The sequence below is a fragment of the Sapajus apella genome, unplaced genomic scaffold (assembly GCF_009761245.1).
Source record: "Sapajus apella isolate SASKATOON/1434 unplaced genomic scaffold, GSC_monkey_1.0 scaffold38, whole genome shotgun sequence".
In the NCBI taxonomy this organism is placed as follows: Eukaryota; Metazoa; Chordata; class Mammalia; order Primates; family Cebidae; genus Sapajus; species Sapajus apella.
The window spans coordinates 12271817-12294694 of record NW_022436978.1 but is presented as its reverse complement, the minus strand read 5'-3'; the positions used below and the strand labels follow the sequence as shown (position 1 = coordinate 12294694).

Below are 22878 nucleotides of genomic sequence, written 5' to 3'. Positions count from 1 at the left end.
AGGCACGCGCCACCATGCCCAGCTCATTTTTTGTATTTTTAGTAGAGACGGGGTTTCACCATGTTGACCAGGATGGTCTCGATCTCTTGACCTTGTGATCCACCCGCCTCGGCCTCCCACAGTGCTGGGATTACAGGCTTGATGTTTAGGACTTTTTTCTGCAATCTTTAGTGAGATTGTGGTGAGAAGTTAAAACTTCAAAGGTCAATGTACATTGCAGGAGAAAATGAATGAATATTATAGCACATAGGATGACTAAGAAAAGCTATACGTTAATACTATTCACCATCTAATTTTGGGACGATTTGCTTATTTTTTAGAAGGGGCAAACCCAATCAATATCCTGATCAAAAATCAGTAACTGAAACATATTCAGCTTTGTAAAGGACGTAGGAGCTTTTGTATTCTGTCTCTTAACCCCAGCCAACCTTTGACTCCTGTCCAATGTCCCCTTTTGCCTTTCTTTTCTCTTCCCACCTCAGCTGGGTCAAAGGTCCTCTAAGCCTAACTCTGAGCAAACAGTATCATTTTGAGCTAAGTTGCAGTTTCAAAACTTAAAATAGACTTCATTATCATGCAGAAGCAAATTAACCTTTATAAGGGCAGCTTGCTGCAAGGAAGAAAGAAATTACTCAGCTGTTACTGCATCTATCCACAAGCCACTGATTTGTGCCTAATAATGTGAGTTTTGAAAATAATCAGCTTAAGATGGTTTTGCAAGATTCCAGCTTGTGACGAAGTAACGGAGTTTTTGGGTGCCCGTATCTGTATGTGAGCCTTTCCCCCCCAAAAAAGCGTTTATGGAAAATTTTATCATGTGTCACTCACCGGTGTACTATGTATTAGGGGGTAAGTCTAAATGACTAAAAACCTGGGCTGAAAAAAGCTGATTGGACATTTAGCAAGTCTGGGGCTGAGTGAAGGGAAACACACCACACCTGCAGTTCTTCCCCATGGCTGTCTCCACCTGTGTACCCCACGGGCATCTCAGACTCATCATCTCCCCCTATATCTTGCTTCCTCCGCAAACCTCCTTCTCTTCTGTATGTCTTTATTCATGAGGACGGCCTCATTTTTGTCCCAATTATGCAGGCTTAAAAATTCAGTCATTTTTGACTTCTTCCCCTACCTCCCAAATCTAATCAGGTTGTCAGATTCAATCAAGTCAATCTTTGCCACATTTCTCAAACCTAACTCTTTCTGTTCCTACTATCATGATCTTACTTTGGGTCTTTTTCTTTTTTCTTTTACCTCTTACTTCAATGACTTTGATGTTTTCCTGACTGTGATTCTATGTAGTGGTTAAGAGCTGAGATTCTGAAGACCTGCTGCCCCAGCTTTAATTCAGGTTGAATCATTTGTCGACTACCTAGTCCTTGAAATGTCATTTAAATTCTCTTGCCTTTGGTTTCTTCATCTGTAAAATGGGGATGATGATAGTTTTTACTTCCGAAAATTGTGAAAATTAACTGAGAGTAGTTCTCTAACGTGCCTAATACAGGAGCACTACATGTTAAGTACTATGAAATTATTGTATTACCCTACTTTCAGTCTTCAGCAGTCTTTTAGTCTATTCAACTTAAATCTATCAGATTATCTTAATAAGGTAGCATGCTGATCAATGTATGTCTTTGCTCATATTTTTGCCCATGATACCCTATTATCTACTTATGCTTTATAAATGGGATTACAGAAGATCTCAGGTAACAGAGAATTGTGGTAGCTGGTATAAGAAGCTACAGGATAAACATGCCTAAAGCCTAAATTCAGTCAATTAAATGGTGTACATTTTAAAATATCCTTTTTATGGTAAAATCAACCAATGTAAATGAAATGCAATAGGAAACATAATTATATGGTTTTAATGATAAAACCATTGCAAATAAATGTTGTGTTTATGACAGGTGGTCATGGCTCTATGGCAGTGGTTGTGTTTTATTGGCAAGATATGAGAAGCAGAAATGTGCAATTTCATAGCCTGACTTATAAGACCTTTGCGTTATGGTCCCAAGTCTACTTTTCTAGCCTATCTATTTCTGTACTTTACTTACATAAATCATAACCTTGTCAAATGAGACACATTGATTTTTCCCACCTATGTTCCATTCTTCCTCTGCCAGTTAATTGACTTACATGGTTCTTTCCTTTTACCTGCTCTGAACCACTTAACACCTCCTACCCACACTCACACACACTCATGTCCACATTCATCCATGTCTTAAAGCCCATGTTTCGGTGATGAACTAAGTGTGGTAAAGTACAGAGAGGGATGGAAGATGACTTGAAGGTATCTTTCAGTGAGCACATTAACATAGAAAGCTTTGTCTTAACCCCTTTTAGGAATGAATAGAACAAACATACATTTTCCATAGATGAAATTAGCAATTCAGTGGCAGCTTTTATTAAGGGGCTACTGGTTTTCTTTGCAAAAAAAATATAACATTTTATGAAGGAAAAAGACTCTGAATGTTTCCAGGGCAGAGAATGCTGGCCATGTTTTACTATGGACTAGTACAGGTATAAAAAGTTTGGGAGGATGCCATTTTGAAAAAGCTTTGCAGATGTCTTTTGAATGATGTAGGCTCAGAGCCTCTCAAAATAGTGAGTACACGTGCTGATATTGGGGAGCTATTTGAAAAGTTAACAGGGCCGGGCAGGGTGGCTCATGCCTGTAATCCCAGCAGTTTGGGAGGCCGAGGAGGGCAGATCACCTGAGGTCAGGAGTTCGAGACCAGCCTGACCAACATGGAGAAACCTTGTCTCTACTAAAAATACAAAATTAGCCAGGTGTGGTAGCACATGCCTGTAATCCCAGCTACTCAGGGAGCTGAGGCAGGAGAATCGCTTGAACCCAGGAGGCGGAGGTTGCAATGAGACGAGATCGTACCATTGCACTCCTGCCTGGGCAAAAAGAGAGAAACTCCATCCCCGTTCCTCTCCCCTAAAAAAGTTAACAGGGTGGGTAAGTTTTCTAAGATTGTGTGACTGAATGCTGAGACAGTTGTAGTTTAGTTGAAAATATTTAGGTAGACCCATTTCTAAACCCAGATGTGACTTCAACACATTACGTGACCTTATGGAAATTGTCTTTCTGCATCATCATTTCACCATCCAATCAAACAGAAATAATAATGGGGATATAAGGACCAAATGAGGTGATCTGTTTGTACATAAAAATACTTTGTATATTTTAATGGAGTTTCTTTTATCTCTGAATTGGAGATAATAATATATCTCTTCATAGGGTGATTCTGAGGATTAAATGAGAAAGCCATGCAATGCATTGACAAGGTGTTCGAAACTATGGTGACAAAGGAATAAGTATTAGCCATCATTATTACCATCACTGTTACTATTTATGTTCTACACCAATGAATGGATATGATGGTCTTATGGTAGCATTTTGGTTATTGTTTTGACACCAATTTGTGATTTAGGGGAATAAAGAGGCAGTATCGTTATGCTTTTAACCCCATGACAATTCTTAATCTGAGAAGCCAAGTCCTTGTTTTAGTGAACTTGACAATTATGTTTTATTTGCATAGCGATTCATTTACTGCAAAGAGCTTTGACAAATATTTATCTCATTAGCTCCTGAGAACAACCCTGATTGTTAAGCGGGGCAACACTGATACCCCAATTGGGAGATGAACCACCTGAAGCTGGGAGCATTGCGTTTCAGCCAGAGTCACATAGAAAGCTGATGATAGTTACAGTGCGTTCCTCTGGCTGCTGCTGCAGAGGCATCCCAGAGCTCTACTTATCAGTGGCTGACATTTTAGGTGAGCGTCTGGAGGGCAGGTACTAAAACACAGATGCCTTCTAATTCGTCAGATGCCAAGCAGCATTCAAGCACGTAGTAAGATTTGATAACTTTTTCAATTCACTTTTTAAACAATTTGAAAACATCTTCTGTGTTATTCCTTGATGATTCTAAATATAGCAATAAAATGTGATCTGTTTTAAAACAATTTTGCAACATCAGTATAGGGACTCTAAAAAAGGCAGTTTAAACTTCTGCAGTTGCAGGCTTTACACCGAATAGTAACAGAGATTATTTCTGGGTGGTGGGATTCAATGTAATTTTCCTATTTTTTTTTCTTTTTAAAGTTTTGCTTATTTGTAGTTTCTACCTGTTTTTTTCCTCCCATTAAATTTTTATGCAAAAATAATAATTACATTCGGTTATCAACAGTACCACACTTTGGAGCTAGTGAATGTGTTCTCCACATACTATTTTGGTGACCTTGAACAACTTCTTTGCCTCTCTGATTTTCAGTTTCCCTGTCTATGAAGTGGAATAGTAATAATAATACACAGCTCATAGGGCTGTGGGAAGACTAACAGAAATAACAGAAGGATCCTGACATATGATAGGTGCTCAATTAATATATGGTTACCACCACCCTTATCTCTTCTTCCCTACCTACCCTTCAAACTTACAGTAATTTGGGGCTAAAAAACACTTTCAGTGGTGGCTTTAACTTCTTTACAGAGTACGCCACACAAATTTACAAAAAACAACTGAGCAAAAGCTTTAAGGTAACAAGTTATCATAAATCTCAATTCTTTCCACACTTCCCTTAGTGACTGGCTCTTACAAGATTTTGTTGTTAAATGCTACCTGGCAATGAGCAGAGAAGGCTAGCCAGATTACCCTACCAGGAAGGCTAGGAAGCATTGTTTAAAAAGGTGTCCTTTCAGGTGAGGGGAAGGATGAGAGGGGCCTTTGCTGGGTATATCGAGCTGCTTTCTAGGACACGCCAACATTCCGGCATTCCGGGGTCCACATGTGCTTGTTCTGGCCCTTGTCCGCATCATTCTGCTTAATAGGAACTGACAACCTCTGTTTCAGAGCTTGGGCTCAGTTTAGGCAATGATCTAATTGGTTTATGTCATTCATTAGGCATTTCTTTTCTTTAAAGTTGGCGACTTGATGCCAGATTGTGGGGAGAGATTCCGTACCACCCATGTCTGTTTTGTTGTTCCCCAGGTTATAAATGAGATGATGTGGAGGCTCCTCTGGCAGTGTCCGTAGCTTGGCTCCCAATTTCAACATTATTAGAGACCTGCTGTGTTGGGACTGGAGGCCCTCCCCTCCCACTTCCACTGTCACACACCAGGAACTGTGCTGATGCAATGTGCCAGGAGGGGCTACCGCTTTCTTCTTTCCTCCTGCGCTGAAAACTGAGGGATTCCTGATCTGGGTCTTGGGTAACAAAAGCTCTCCCACCCTTGAAGAGGGATTGCCAGACGGAAGATGGGGAGAGGTGTGGCAGGAAAGGAAGCTAAAAGCACCTAGGATGAGTTTGCTACCCCACAGATTCCTCAAGCTCAGCAGGCTCAGGAATAAACTCCTTTCCCCTCCCAAGCTTGTGCTGACTGTTCTGGTTAAGGGTACCAGTGTCTTCTCACTCATCAAGGATGAAAACCTCAGAACCATAAAATAGAAAGGTACATGGCACAGTTTTTCCAAGATATTTCCATCTAAAGTTTAAGATTCTGTTATCTTTGACTCAGAAGTCTATCTCCTTTTTATTCTCTTTGTCACCGTCCCGTTTCAGGTCCTCACAGTTCCTCCTCACAGAGGGTCCTAACTGTTCTCCTTACTTTTACTTTCCAAAATCCATCTTGTGTGTCAAGTTCTGACCATTTTATCATCACAAGTCAAAGCCATGCTCCAGTTCATATCTCTTCCCTTATTTAAAAGCTTGCCTCGCTCTGCAATTGTTTGCAAGACAAAGACAAACTCCTGAGCCTAGTTCCTAATAAACTTCTATTACCTGTCTGCAATCTATTTTCCAACCTTTTGGCCCGTTTCCCTATGAACACTAAGTTTGAGGGCCACACTGGAATATTCAACAGGTCTTGTACAATAAGTACACTTTCTTCTGTGTATACTATATGAAGGGCTAAGAAAAAAGGGTCTTTGGATATATAAAACATGTGAATGTTTTATTAGTTTACTTTTCTTTACCAGACGGTTAGGCCCAAACAAAACTGTCAGGTGATTTTGAAAATCAAAGTTTAAATTTCTGGAGAATGATAAAAGTGAAGAGATTTGGAACCAACTACTTAGATACCATATCACCTCTGCAGTGATATGAAAGACCCTATGGGGAGTTGGGGAAGAAAAGCCAGCTCTTCCTTGAAGCCAATTTCAAATTATATAATAACTGGATTCATGGTATAATATTACCATATGAATCATATATAATGGTACAATTTGTGCTTGGGGCCCACTTTGCTTCTCGCGTGAAAGCAAATGAGCAAAGGTTGAACTGGAATGATGAATTAACATTACTGAAACACTCATTAGTCTGCATGATTTCTGTGTGAGGCTTACCTGGAAAAACAATGCTACTGGCTCCTCTGTGTTTCCTTCAAAGATACGGTAAGTGGGACGTGTGTCACGGGGGAAATACCCAGGTCTTGATTCAAATAGACCAAAGACACTGCTTCAGCCATTTGAAATAGGTTCTTTGGGCATTAATTTCCTCATAAATATAGCAAACACTGTATTTAAGATTGCTATAATATGTGAAGACAATGAATATGAAGATGTGTAGACAATTAATGTTCCCTTTTCTATGTCACCTTTAATTACACAACACTTACAGTGACACACACACACACACACACAGAGAGAGAGAGAGAGAGAAAGAGAGTGCTCAAGCAGGAAGAAACTGGTTAAAAACTTTAAGCTTTAGGACCATACTCATTATTCACCTCACCCAGGATGAGAAGTAGGAAAACTCCAACACCTTCCCACGTTTACGCCTTTGTTTTATGTGCTTCTATCTGGAATAACCTTTCCCCAATCTTTGAATGACCATTTCTTATTATACTTTCATGTTCTAATTAAATCGCCACTTCTTTCAAAATTCACTCATCCTCAAATCAGACGTGGAATCTGCCCTCTGTAATGAGAGCTTCTCACCTCAGTTTTCTCCTACCTTTATTAGAATACATATCTTTCGGCCAGGCGCAGTGGCTCTCGCTTCTAATCTCAGCACTTTGGGTGGCTGAGGAGGGCAGATCATGAGGTCAGGAGGTGGAGACCATCCTGGCAAATGTGGTGAAACCCCATATCCACTAAAAATACAAAAATTAGCCGCACGTGGTGACAGGCAACTGCAGTCCCAGCTCCTTGAGAGGCTGAGGCAGGAGAATGGCTGGAACCCGGGAGGCAGAGGTTGTAGTGAGCCAAGATTATGCCACTGCACTCCAGCCTGGCGACAGAGTGAGATTCCGTCTCAAAAATAAATAAATGTATAAATACATATCTTTCCTAGTAGACTCTGAGCAACCTGAATGCAGAGGCATTTCCTTGTTAATCTCTGATCAACACTGCCAAGGCTGTGTTTTGAACACAGTTCAGCTCAGTACACGTTTGTTGAATGAGTAATATTATTGCTAAGTTAGAGCTGAGTACTTTACATCTTTTAAACTACATTGTCTCTGTGGCTTTAAATTAGATTCATTTTGTTTAGTATTTAGTAGTTTACATAAACTCTATTGGGTACTGCTCAGATTGCAAAAAAAAAAAAAAAAAAAAAAAAGACCTTGGTCTCTTTGACCCTTAACTTATTATGAAGGAGTTGCTTTAATATTCAGAGACTCATTTCTTCTCTGCTCTCTGTAGAAATGTGTGGGGATGTGGTAGTTGAAGTCTTCATTTGTATCCCAAGCATCTTTAGGGGATTGTGTGTACGTGCAAATTTTAATTTAAATGATTAGAAGTTCCCAAGGGTGTGTAATGCTGTACTAGACATAATGCAGGATTAATTAAAGACCGTGCTCAAACTTTGTCTTTCTGGCTCTTACAGTATTTTGGATAATGCTTGCAATGCAAATAGAATTAATTAGCCAGATATTGAAATGTTTTGCCACATCCTAATTATGTTGTGGCAAAAGATGAATTACTTAGTTTTATTTTAAAATGATGCTTTAAAAAAAATTAGACTATTTCTTAAGCTTTGACCAGGATAGGAGTTTGTGTTTTTGTTTGTTGGTTTGTTTACCTCTTTGGGGATTTATCTTCCTTAATTCAAGAACTATTTCTAAAATGGAGGTACATTTCATGATGAATTGCTAATTCAATGCTGGTCTTACCAGGATATAACAAACTCAATTTCTTTTGCTTTTGCCTTGAGCATTTAGCCTAAATAAGTCGTCAGGAGGATTTGTTTGTTCTCTGCCTTACAGTTTCTGATCAAAATCTTCTTTGTGAAAGATCAGGTGCCAAATATGGAATTTAACTGTGAGCTGTATTTTCCATGCCTAATTTCTTCAAAACTTAATTTGAAAAACGAACTCCTCACAATGTAGTTTAGCAGAAGCAGGTATAAAAAAAAAAAGCTTAGAAATTAGAAATGATATTTGATGGTGAATTTCTGGTGAGTCAGCAGTATGGTAAATCACCAACACAGCTAATGTTACTGTTGAGCCAATTACAATTATATAAAGGTATATACAATTATACACAAACATATGCAACTATAAACATATCTGTATATCTGTTTACGGATCTACAGAAGGATGGGGTTTTCATGGCGTATTCCAAAGTGATTGGATCCCTGTTGTAGTATCATTTTCCTTTTAATGTTTTAATAAGGACATTGGAAAACTAGATCATGTTCAGAAGAAGGAAATCTGGCTGCTAAAGGAATTTTGACCTTGTCAAAAGAGGAGTGGCTGAAGAACTAGGTGCCTGTGGTAGTTGCTGTTGCTTTTTAAAATAAATAAATACAGAGTGAGAGTATCACTGTAAACATTTGAATAATCTTCAAACAAACCTTATGCCAGTCTTTTCTTAATAAAAATCATTTTTTGAAGACTTGTTTTAAAACTCCTATCAAAAAAGTTTTAAAACATTTTTTTGAAGACTTAAGTTTTATAACTTCTATCATTTATAGATATGGTGTTATAAAACTTAAGTCTTCAAAAAATGTTTTTTTTTTAAGACAAGTTTATAACACTGTTTCTATAAATGATAGAAACAGTATCTGAAATGCAGCCTTTGGATTTTGTCTTTCATCACAATTCACTGATAAACCCTCTTATTTATTTATTTAGAGGCAGGGTTTCAGTCCCATAACCCAGGCAGAAGTGCAGTGGTGCCATCTTGGCTCACAGCAACCTCTGCCTCTTAGGTTCAAGCGATTCTCCCATGTCAGCCTCCCCAGTAGCTGGGACCATGGGTGCGTGCCACCACACCTGGCTAAGTTTTGTATTTTTAGTAGAGAGGGAGTTTCACTATGTTGGCCAGGCTGGTCTTGAGCTCTTGACCTCAAGTGATCCACCTGCCTCGGCCTCTCAAGGGCTGGGATTACAGGCATGAGCTACCATGCCAGGCCACTGACAAACCCTCTTCTGCTTAGATTCCTGTCTTGTATTCAGATAAAAATGACCATACCTTTCACTTCTCAGTCAAGACTCTTGCCCTAGGTGCACACTTTAGATAATTCTTCTTTTGATCCCCACCTAGCTGTGCCCATCCCTGCAGCCTGAAGAGCCCTCAGGGTCAAGGGTATTTGCCAACCAAGATCCTATACCATTCCTCCCACTCCATCTGACTTCTTGTTCTTAGGTGGCATTAGGATCACCTGGGAACTCATTAGATGTACAGAGTCCAGAATTTCAGGCCCACTCCAGACCAGCTAGATCAGAATCTGGGTTTTAAGGAAACCTTGGGTGATTCAGATGCTCATTAGATTTTCTCAAGCATTGTTCTAAACCATGCTCTGAGTGTCTGAAACCCTAAAACTTCTTACCTGATGGCCCCATATCAGCTTGCAGTGTTTGTGCAAGTTTTTCAAATGGCGGTATCCTTCCACGAGCATACTGTGCTGCCAGTGGCCATATACATAGGGCTGAGAAGTGACCAAAAGGTGACCATTTGGGAAGTGGACTCATGTATGGAACTTGGGAACCTGGGCTGGTTGTTCTCACTCAGGTATGCAAAGCCTGCCACAGTAAACGACAGAACACTAGGACTGGGAGAAAGGGAGGGAGGATCCCAGGTCTCCATCTAAACTATTGCTCTGGGCCAGGGTGGAAATACAAAGCTCTGTGAAAGAAGTAAATCTTAAATAAAAACAAAATCATAAAACCCCAAACTCACATGTCTGCTAAGCGGTATTATTGCAACACGATGATAAATTAAAAACTTCAAGTAAACCTTAACTCACTTACCCCAAAGCAAATATACACTGTGGAATGCAGGTGAATCAGCTTTATTTCAGAAAATGTTGGAATTTCTTAACTTTGTACATAGCTTAGTATTTTATACCATTTTCCTTCTTTGCCCGCCTAAATTTCTGATTTGACAGGTTGTGATGAGAGCCAAAAAAGCTAGCAGGAATGCAAAATAATCCATAAAGTTTTTTTCTTGTGATTTACTTTGCAGGGTTCTGCTAAAGAAGTGCTTTAAACCAGTGATGAGACAGACCCTTTACAGACAGTCTTGCATTACTTTTGCTAAGTACGCATCCTATTTCTGTTTTCAGAGGAGGAAACGTACTGAATGTTAAGTGACTTCACCAAAGTCACATAGTAAACTGGTTCTGAGATTTGAACTCAGATCTGCATCCTGTGACCTCTAAGACTTCTTTTATTATATCACAGCACTTCATCAGTAGCATGGGATTTTTGTTGTCTGAGTTTCACCTGTGGTAGGTAGAATATACTCACTTTCACAGGGAACGGGCCACTGAATATCCAACTCTTGCTGAACAGGTTAAATTGTTCATGAGGGCCATGACCTAGAGGGTGTGTGTGTGGAAGTTTGCTTTGTCACATAGCTTACTGTATGAAATACCATAAATAAACTTCCTCAGGAAATGTCACAAGCTTAAAGGGAAAATAAATGTGTGTATCATGTAACTTCACTTGAAATTTGTTCCATTTCAGATTCCTCCAAAAGTGGGGAGAGCGGAGCCTTCTGTACCCTTGAGCTTCCTGGGCAGACCTGTGGTTTCCTCAAGGGCCATGAGAGCTGGGCCAGAAGTTTGTGTTAACCGGTCTAATTGTCCGTGTATATATTCCAGACCATCCACTCCCAACCTCTCTTGAGAGGAAAGAGAAACAGAAGATTCATAATATTTTTTCTGAGAAGTGGCTTTTTTTTTTTTTTAACTTAGTTACTCTGTATATGTTGAAACTTGGTTATTTAGGGTGCTCAAAAGTACTTCCTTTTAAGAAGGGAGCCAAAAATTTATACAAACCTAACGCCCAGTGATTTGCCAAATGTACCAATTTATAATGAAGGGTGTTGCCTCAAAATGTTTCCTTGATTTTGTAGCATTTTTCTTGGTAGCTTTGTAAGGGAAGCTCTTTGCTCTGTCTACCTGGCAACCTCTTGGCACACAAAGCCTTCAATATGGATGTGACATGCCAGCATCTGCAGCAAAACAGTTTCAAAGCAAGCCATGTCCTATATGCATGCAAATGTACAACGTTTCTAACCTGGGCATTTCTCAAGATATCTGTTACATACTCCTCAAAATTGATGAAGGATTTCTCTCATCTCCCTTAGACAAACAGGAAACACTTTAAAATCTCGTTTTTAAACAAGACAACTCAGAAATATAGATTAATGAAAAACAAAAGCAGCTGCAGCCAGATCAGCCTGCTCTGAGGAATGGACATTCTTGTTTTATTTTGAGTTGTGTCTTTTTTTTTTTTTTTTTTTTTTTTTTTTACAATAAAAACCATGAGTCTACTTATCTCTAACCTGTTTAATCATGAACTGCAAAATAGATGTCATGGGGGCAATGGACATGATTTAGACATCGACCCTATTCTTGATCAGCTCACAGTTCATTTGATGATGTGACATAAGTATATAGAATAATTTCTTATTGATGAAGTTATTGCACATATTTTAAGACAGGCTCAGGCTCAGCAAGTTGAATTGTTTGGTTGGAGCCCTGAGGGGTTGTGGTTTTGAATATTGGAAATGCATGCTAGAATTCTACTCAAAAGGCCTTGCGTATCTGGCTGAGAAAGTGTTTCTGAATTTGATAGGCAACTGGAAGTCACTTTAGTTTTCTGAGCTGGTTGGAGTGGCACTATGGAGAAAGGTAGGGGATAGATTAGTTCAGGTGAAGAGAGACCACAATTAAAAAAGTGAGCTCTATAATGATTGTCTTTATGCATGCTCACTAAGAAAACAATTGGTTGGTATAAATGATTCTTTTCTTCATTGTCCTGTGTAGCCATAGAATACCATGGGATTATCAGGGGATGTAGAATCCAGAGACCCAAATAGTGTCTGATCTACCACCTACCACTTAATGGCTTTAGACCTCATTTTCCTTATCTGTAAAACAGAGATCATAAAACCATCTTGTGAGCTTGTGATAAGAACTAGAGATAATATATGTAGAAGTCTTAGCATTGCCTGGAACATTCAGTCCTTGCTCTTAAGACAGATGATACATCTTACATATGCAGGTTATCATTTCCATGTAAAAGTCATCCATGCTCATTATGGAAAGCAAGAATTTTTAAAAGAAGAAAAAGAGTTATGTCAATAGTGTTAATGTTCTATTGCGTCTCTTTCAATCCTTTTATATGATTCCCACTCAGGTTTAGTGCCAGGGTAATGAACTGGAAAGAAAGCAGGCTTAATGTTATCCTTCCTAAGATTTTACTCTTTCTCTTGCCAGATTTGCTTTGCTATTTGTAGGAACAAGAACCAGAGCTAGATCAGATAAGCTCTGGATGCCTGCATCTGGCTTTTCCCTTCCATCACTGGAGACATATTCCTGGTCCAGACCTAGAATCTGAACACTGCTGGGAGTGGGAAGCCTCTGCCAGCAATGCCAGTATATGTCCCCTTGTTAACCAGCCCTCAGATATCCTCGACATTCCTACCTTGCCAGTAGAGCTCATGGCTCTTGACTGGAAGTCCAACTCAGAGTTCTATCTTTGAATCAGAAATATCTTGGTGTAAATCCTGGCTTTCACTAACTCTGTGTCTTTAGAATTTTCACAATTCCTTTCTAAATTTCAGGTATCAACAATTTATGAAGAACAATGAGATCATGAATGATAAAATGTTTGTGTGCTGGGCTGGGTGTGGTGGCTCACACCTGTAATCCTAGCACTTTGGGAGGCCAGGGCAGGCAGATCACCAGGTCAGGGGATTGAGATCATCCTGGCTAACATGGTGAAACTTCATCTCTACTAAAAATACAAAAAAATTAGCTGGGAGTGGTGGCACGTGCCTGTAGTCCTAGCTACTTGGGAGGCTGAGGCAGAAGAATCACTTGAACCCAGGGGGCAGAGGGTGCAGTGAGCCGAGATCATGCCACTGCATTCCAGCCTGGGCAACAGAGTGAGACTCTGTCTCAAAACAAACGAATGAACAAACAAACAAACAAACAAAAAGTTTGTGTGCTGTAAAACACTTTCCAGCAAGCAAATATTGAACATCTAGTAGGCACAGTTAGAGGCTTTACATTTTTAGTTATATTTAACCCTTTATAGTATGTTTTTGAGAAAAATAGAACTAATTCCACTTAATAGAAAATTAAGGTGCAGCAAGATTGGTAAACCTGCTAAGTCAGTTAGGTGGCAACCATCACTGAATCTGTTGAAGATAAAGGTTTTATTTCTTATAATGTTTTCTTCCTTTCTTTTCTTCTTCTGCCATTATCACCATTACCACCCAGTCTTTGATTTTACCCCTTCTGTGTTTGCCTCCAGTCTTCTTAATGACACCCAGCAGGAGGCTGACAGATAGCAAGGCCCAGCTCCGCTCTTGGCCTGGAGGCCAAAGAGAGCATCCAGCTTAGTCATGGGTTCCATTGTCCTCTGAACACACTGTGCCTCTTCATTCTCTAGTTTTGCATCTGGCAGTTAGAGACAGATTTTTTCAGTTAATCAAACCACACCCTACTGACTCCTCAGTGACTCCTCTCTAGCTTCCATGTTAGGCTTCTCCAGACCACGTACTTTTCTGTTTAATCACGACACCCTCCCCTGCAACCTCTGCAGATTTCTGTAGATTTCTTCTGGACCGTCTGCCTCCACTCTGCTTGCTCACATGTAGCCCAACTGTAAATGCATACAATCACCACAAACATACAAATTGTGGCACAGAGCATGTGTATGATTTTTCTTATGTGGATCTTTGTTCTTATGACTTGCTGCTTGTTTTCAGTGTACTTAATGCTATTTTCTTGTCAATCACCTTGGCTTATCAAAAGCCTCATATCTATCAAACCCCAGCTAAAAGACCCCTTACTTTATAAAATCATTAGACTGCTCTGACTTTCTTGAAGGCTTGTTATATATCTTTTGAGATACTTGCATGCGCTTGGTACAAAGTCGAAGAACAGTAAATGTGTATTGAATGGATGAAGCCTTTTTTGATAACTTTAACTATGAGAGCTTGTTCCTGCTGCTGAATCCTCATCACAGTCGTATCCAGAGCAATTTCTCTGGACTTTATGGAGGAATTCTATCAGGGATTTACTTAAAATGTTGCCACTTAAAGTAATTGTTCAATATTGTGGGAGTTATACTCTAAAAGGTCTGAAGGATGGATCAGAGTATGAGGCTTCATGTACAGAATATGACAATGCCAGTGTCTGCCAAAGTATGACTCTAGCAATGACAAAATTTCATGTCAACCTCATCAGTGGAAAGAAAGTTATCACTTTTAATCCTAGGAGGACATTTGTTTCCTTCTGACAGACCTGGACTCCAAATAGGCCATTTTGCTCACAGCCTAAAGTAGCATACAGTTTCTTCTCTTTTATTCAAAAGTTCTTTATTGTCAACTTCGTTGAATTAGCTTTCCATTTAAATGGCATCTGAGAAAACAAAGCTTTTTCTAATAATTCATTGCATTTTCCTTGGAATAAATAGGCTGAGAAAGAGGATATTTTTATTATTTGCCCATGATCCCAATAATAATGTGTTTCTAGTTTCCCTGTCAATAGAAGTTTAGAAAAAACAAATTCGAAAAAGAACAGCTGAAGTCAGGAATGTTGATAACAGCAAGAAATGGCAGCCTGATGGTGATGGAAGAGACAGCTGACATAAGAACCAATAAACTTAGCAGTCAAGAATCTTTCAGAGCTTCAGGCAAATAGTCTTACCCTTCATATACAACAGATTGCTTTCATAGAAGCAGTATAGGAAAGTATTGTAAGGGTTTCGAGTATTAATTTGGGTAACATTTAGATTTCCACCTATATTTGATAAATTTAAGGGGTCAAGGATATAGGACATAAATGAATAATAAATCCCTTGTAGGTCTTAAAATCTGGGGTTTTTGATAACTTTTATTAAGTAATTAAAAATGGCTATGTTTAGTATAATCTGTTTAAGAAAATAAATATGTAAGTTTGAGAATGACTTTCATCCAAATTAATTCATTAGGGAAAAATACTTATCTGTGTTATTTAAGTGAAACCTAAAGGTTGATAATCCTCTAATCTGATGGGTCAAACATATTACATTTGTGTAGAGTTGGAGTGTCCACTAGATACAATCTAATCCAGTGTCACCTTTATTTTATAAGGGGGAGATTGGCACATCCAGAAAAGTGTCCAGTGTAAACCACAAAGATGACTATAAATGCAAGGATTTGAACAGAATTTTTTGACTACCAGTCTAGAGACTTACTGCCATAACATGTAACATTCTAAAAATGGAATACTATAGCATTCAAATTGACAGGCACCCTGACTTGGTCTGTAAACTCATTCATTCATCTTCATTAAACAAAAATTTATTAGGTGGTTTCTATGTATCTGGCACTGTAAGCAGCCATGTCTATTTTAGTATCAATATTTACTGCACAAATACATATATATTCCAACATTGTGAGTCATGAAATCTTAGGTTGAACCTTTGGTTTGGAAACTTTGTCTTCCTGTCTTCAGCCATGAACATGACCACCTCTAGGACAAGCACGTTTAAACTTTCCCAAGCAGACAAACATTTCTTTTAAGGACTTTCAGCTTGGGAGATTCCATGATCTTTTTTGGTAACCCTTTTTATAATTAGTCACTCTCACTTACCTAAATTCTCCTCTTCATTTAACCTCAGGTCTTTTCTTCTGCAGGTTAAGATCACTTTTTTTCACCTTTTAGGAGAAGAATGATCAGGTCTTTGTAGGCTTCTGAGAATTTCTCATATGCATTTAAGTTATCCCTTGGGTTATCTCTTGGTTTTTTGTCTAACCAGCATAACACAAATTATTCTGGTCTTTCAGCATACATCTTAATTTACTGAGCGTAGAAGAGGACCTTATAAATGATCTAGTTTCAACTCCCTAATATTACAGACAGATCCCCAGAGCCCACAGAACTAAGAGGTTCAAATCACCCAGTTGAATAGTGGTAGAGTCATCTTTTGAACCCAGGCCTCCTAATTCTCACCAAAGGTTTTTGCAGTGGCACCATAATACCCCTCAATTTTTCTTTATGAACACTGCTGATCTGCTTTATTTATTACTTGCTCTGCCTCAAGTAATATAACCTATATCATTTCTTGGTTACCCATGCCAGTAAGTGGTTAATCTCACTGAGCTAAAGGCCCTGGAAACTTCTGGGAGGGAGCCAGGTGAGCAAAGAGAGCAGATAAAGGCAGCACCTGCCCATGGGTTTGGAACAGCCTGGGGACATGGAGAGAATGTAAACACATTCTGCAAATCTTATTGTCTGACTCCGTGCCAGCGTCTTTTGGGTTCTTGTCATGGAAAATATTTCCTCTGAGGTCATTCAATGAGCAAAGGAGCATTGAATACCCTCCAGGGTGCCAACTCTGTCCCTGCCTTTGTCCAGATTAAATAAGCAAGAGACTAACATTTCATGGGCCTAGAAGGCCACCTTTCAACAATACATGCTGTAAGGTAGGGGGAAAGGAGACATTAAGAAAATAGATCATGTTGTTCTGAATTGCTCTCCCCCCCTCGCTGCCCTGCCCGCCTCCTCCTGCTCACAGCCTCCCTCTGTTTGCTCACCCATACTTACAAGCACACGCCCTGCGTTTAGAGCAAGAGTTAATGTCTGTGCTTCCTCATAAATCTTGGTTTGGTGCCTCGAGCTATGTTTTTAATTCTGTGGTGGAGCTTTGAGATTTGAGATGAGTAGAAAGGAGGGGCAGCTGACGGAGGTAGTAATGAAAGCCGCCATCTCTCCTTCTAGGGAGCTACGTGTCCCCATTTAGTCCTGGTAACAGGTAGGCGAATGCCTTAACAGAGACCCTTTGAAGGCTAGGATAGAAGGAGAGTGAGAAGTTCAGGGAGAGGAAGCCAGCTATGTTGCCCTATGCAAAAGGACATGTGGCTTCTCTCTGAAGAAAGAAGAATGCACAGAATGAGTATATTAACTCAGACTGAGGACTGGCTGGCATATTTTCTAGCTCAGCTAAAGAGGACTTAGAGGAGAGGAGTCCTTCCTGCCAGAAATGATTTATTCTCTTACAAAATTGGTTACCAAAGAATGTTTTCCGTCCTTCCAACCTGCAGCCACCTTTTGCGTTGTTAAGTCATATTTGTTTTTCCTGACTGTGTCCTTTGCCGCTAATATGAGCAGTTTCTACAGCATAAAGCTCATCTCTTCAGCATGTCTTTACTTTTCGTGTGTATAGAAGGCAAAACGTCTATTGGTCTGCTGTGATGATTTAAAGTAGTAATTGCTCGGTCTTCTATCCTGCTGACAGCAGTGTTTGAGTAGAATTCTGAATCTGAGTCACTGAGGAGAACATGTAATTAACATGAATGAAGGAAGAACTGTGATCTTTGAAAACTCTGGTCTCAGTTACATATCTATAAAATAAAAGATCTGGAAACTCACCTCTCCAAAAGGCTTTCCAATTCAGGTAGTTTAGGATCCTAAAAATCCGTGACTACTACAAACCTTCTTCTGCCAAGTGCTTATGGAACCCATCCTCTGCCTCTGTCTCTTTCTGGGAGGCTTTGGAACTTACTAGAGGTAAAGAGTATATTGTCCTTCTTACTTCCACTACTGTTGCAATGGAGGCCAGATCCAGCTGGCTTCCTTGAGGACAGAAAGTGAGAATAATTGTAATAAGTGATCCTCTATTTCTGTAATGGGACTTGCAAGTTTCTGTTTGCGCTTTTTGAGGTCGGGGAAAAAGTTTATAGTAAAATCAGCTCATAGATTGTCAGATCATGAGCTTCTAGAGTTCAGTCACTGAGTTTGATTCATTTCTCTATACTCTGCATAGAAAATGTGCTAAGGAAATGGCGGAATTGAAAATGAGAACTTTGGAATGTTTTAGGGAATCAGCTCTAAGGTGATCTAAAAGATTATTTTTAACCCATCAGAAAATATAATTAAGAACTTAGGCTTATTCACACTGAAGGAAAGAGAATTGAAAGGCTTATTTAAGCTATCTGAATGGAAGTCTTCCCGATGGATTTCAATTCAAGTGGGAAATCTTACATATTTCCTCCCAGGAGCAGAAGCTGGACACATAAGAAGTATTCTTGGACCCAGAATCAGGTGGAAAAAGAGGGATCAATAGGTGACGACAGGCTTAAAGCATCCCAACACTTCCTCTGTGCTAGAGATTTGCTTCTCTGGTTTTGTTTATGTTCAGTGACCCTGGTGTTTTTCCTCCCCCCACTTTTTTTTTAAAAACTACATTTCACTAGCTGTTCTTGACTTGATGATCTGATTAAATCTGGTCATATTATTTAACTTATTTCCTGTAACTACATCTAGGTCTTCAAAAGTAGCTCAAAATTACTATATGGGTTAAATAAAAAATATAAGATCTCTAACAGTACAGAGTGGGGAGTATGGTACATAGCAGACACTCAATACATGCCAGTGGAATAGTGCCTTATAGAAACAAAACATTTCATCATCCATTACCTCTTGTTTTTCACAAGATTATTGTCGCCTAGAGGTCAGAAAGGCTGTGTGAAATGCCCAAAGACACAGAGCTACCGAAAGTCATGATTTATGCCAAGTATAATTTCAGAAAGAAAACTTCCAAATATTTATTTGCTTGATAATTTGATGTTGGCAATCTTTACTTAGGACTTTAATTAACCCCATCATAGCAGTGAGAAAGACCCAGTCTTCTTTGTGTGTGAGTGTGTGTGTGTGTGTGTGTGTGTGTGAGACAGGGTCTCACTCTGTCGCCCAGGCTGAAGTGCAGTGGCAGGATCTTGGCTCACTGCAACCTCCACTTCCTGGGTTCAAGTGATTCTCCTGCCTCAGCCCCTCAGTAGCTGGGATTACAGGTGCCTGCCACCATACCTGCCTAATTTTTGTATTTTTAGTAGAGACGGAGTTTCACCATGTTGGCCAAACTGGTCTCGAACTCCTGGTCTCAGGCGATCTGCCCGCCTAGGCCTCCCAAAGTGCTGGGATTGCAGATATGAGCCACTGCCCCTGGCCAAAGACCCAGTGTTCTTCCCCTGACAACTCACCTTGTTTGCAATTGTCTCCTTCACACCCAGTGCTACCTTACTTTCCTATAGTCCCATCATTGCTCATATTTACTATATTTAAGAATGCATATGTTTTGAGACAGAGGTTTTCTTCTGATAACTGGCTGGGTTCCCTAGGGAGGCTTTTTTCACCCATGAATGATGACAGCCTCCTCAGAGCAATTCTTTTAACTTTGTGCCTATTGGAAATAAGGCTATGTTATGCAGTAGCACGGCTTTAGCTTTGAATATATTGTGTTACAGTAGCCCAGAATGGTAAAAAGACCCCTGATTGAGGCCTCAGGAAACCAGGACTCTTGCTACCTCATCCCTGTCCTGTAGTGATGGTTTGGAAAAGTTCTGATACTTTCTGAGTCTCAGTTTTTTTCCATCTACAGAAAGGAAGCACGGGGCTATAGCTTCCAAGAGCCCTTCTTGCTCTGAAATTCTTCAGTTTATAAATCTTATCTGCAATTCCACTGAGCAATAGCTGATTTGTTCTTTGACATGTTTGTAAAATGTTATGGTAGGTCCTGAAAGTCCCTTGGAACGATAGGTTAGTACTTGGTGTGACCTTTGCAGTGTAGGACTTGTTCTGCTCAGTGGGGCTAATTAGATGCTTCTAAACTAGAGAATTCATACCCTGAGACTGCTTATGGTTGCTGTATGTCCCAACCAGATGATTGTTACTGGCATCATGACCATAGCTGCCTACACTATTCACACGAAGTGACTTCATGACCAAAACACCAAAAGCATTGGCAACAAAAGCCAAAATGGACAAATGGGACCTAATCAAACTTCACAGCTTCTGCACAGCAAAAGAAACAGTCATTAGACTGAATCGGCAACCAACAGAATAGGAAAAAATTTTTGCATTTTACCCATCTGACAAAGGGCTGATATCCAGAATTTACAAAGAACTAAAACAGATTTACAAGAGAAAAACAAACAAACCCATTCAAAAGTGGGCAAAGAATATGAACAGATACTTTACAAAGGAAGACATACATGAGGCCAACAAACATATGAAAAAATGCTCATCATCACTGGTCATCAGAGAAATGCAAATCAAAACTACATTGAGATATCATCTCATGCCAGTTAGAATGGCGATCATTAAAAAATCTAGAGACAACAGATGCTGGAGAGGATGTGGAGAAATAGGAACACTTTTACACTGTTGGTGGGAGTGTAAATTAGTTCAACCATTGTGGAAGACAGTGTGGCGATTCCTCAAGGACCTAGAAATAGAAATTCCATTTGACCCAGCAATCCCATTACTGGGTATATATCCAAAGGATTATAAATCGTTCTATTATAAGGACACATGCACATGAATGTTTATTGCAGCACTGTTTACAATAGCAAAGACCTGGAACCAACCCAAATGCCCATCAATGATAGACAGGAAGGGGAAAATGTGGCACATATAGACCATGGAATATTATGCAGCCATAAAAAACGATGAGTTTGTGTCCTTTGAAGGGACATGGATGAACCTGGAAAGCATCATTCTCAGCAAACTGACACAAGAACAGAAGATCAAACACCGCATATTCTCACTCATAGGCGGGTGTTGAACAATGAGAACACATGGACACAGGGAGGGGAGCACTACACACTTGGGTCTGTTGGGGGGAAATAGGGGAGAGTCAGTGGGGTGCGGGGAGTTGGGGAGAGATAGCATGGGGGGAAGTGCCAGATATATTTGATGGGGAGGAAGGCAGCAAATCACACTGCCATGTGTGTACCTATGCAACAATCTTGCATGTTCTTCACATGTACCCCAAAACCTAAAATGCAATAAAATAAATTTAAAAAAATAAAAAATAATAAAGAGACAGTCTAAAGAACAGATGAGGAAGTCATGTTTTTTCTAAATATGGGAAAACATATTCAGAAGATTCAGAAAGAGAAGTAATTCAGATTCAGAAAGAAATTCAGAAAGAGAAATGAGCTTGCCCATAGTCAAGCAGTGGTAAGTGTCAAAACCAAGACTGTATCACGGGATTCTGGGACAACAGTTCACTGCACTTTCACTCCACTCTGTTAGCTCCCATGATTTCTTTCATGGTGAGTACAAGTTACTATTAAATAAAGTATTTCTGGTCATAAAGGCATCTGCAGTCCACGATTGTTCTAATGGGCTTTGACAGAAGAGAATATGATAGTCTTTCACAGCACCCTGATACTAACAGCTTTGCTAGAAGGCTTGAGAAACCCCACCGTTGAAAGATAACTTAGTTTTAGATTAATCCTCCTTGCTTTCACCCCTGGAACTCAGGAAAATAGTTTGGCTGAACTTTTATATTTGGAAGTGTACCACATCTCCCTGTTATAGTCAAATTGACTGGTTATTTAGAAAGAGTGTCCCTCTTGAATTTCATGATGAAACTGCATTTGGGGTTTCCCTAAGTTAAAAGAATATAATGTGTACTTATTAGACAAGGTATCTTGGCAGATTTTCATCCCCTTTGGATAAAAGCAAAATTGCACCCAGCAAATAAATTGACATATGAAGGAGTAAATAATTCCATTGTGCAAGCTGTTTTAATGGACTCAATCCAGAATGCGCCATTAACCATCACACATAGAATATTCATTGAGTTTAGAGTTTATTGTCAGGCCAAAAAAATAAAAGTGCAGGGGAATAATGAATGTCAGTATATCAGCTGAGAAGGAGAGAAAGAAAGAAAACTTTAGAGGTATATTTTTCTTCTGTTTTTCTATTCTTCTCAATATTTTTCTTTCCCTCCGTATTTTTCTTTCTTTCTTCTATATTCTTTTTTTTTTTCTTTTTCTTCTCGAGCAAAGGATTAAGTACAAAAAAATGTTGGTGTCAGTTTTCAAATATAATCATCAAAAATCTGAGTACTGGCCAGCAGAATGTTTCAGGGACTTTTCTTACTTTCCTTTTGTGAGAAGTTCAGGTATTAACCAATTGGAGAGTGGAGTGTTACATGCATTTGTATGAAATTGTGCTTATACACATCTCTACATGGATAAACATTCAGAAACCATAACAGCATTCCCAAAGGAATTCTTCTGTAATACAGGAAGTGACAGTTTTGTGATGGCACCACAATTAAGCTCTGGTTTTTATTCCAGAAATCCCAGGATTTAATTTTTAGAAGAAAAGAGACATCTGTGATATTCCATAGGGCTGTTTAGAATTACAGGCAATTCAGTTTTAAAGCTTGTTGAATGCAAGGCACTTGAGTTTGGCTTAACGTCCAGGCATCTCTTTGCATTCAGAAATATCTAAAATCACAAACCATAAATTCTGATGGACACATGCAAAAAAGGCCACAGAAACATGATTTTGTTATTCAATGTGGCCACACTCCTCTAACATGACTTCACTCCCTGGTCTCCCAAGCTTACTTACTTTCTCTTGCTCTGCACTTAGATTTACTAAACGACCAGGCCTGGGCTATGCCAGA

At 39.4% G+C, this 22878-nt stretch overlaps 1 protein-coding gene across 1 annotated transcript in view; it reads left to right on the top strand.

The window, feature by feature from the left end:
- TPRG1 (tumor protein p63 regulated 1) overlaps window positions 1-22878 on the top strand; it is a 146959-nt gene that overhangs the window by 108275 nt on the left and 15806 nt on the right. The gene's annotated exons all lie outside the window — the stretch shown is intronic.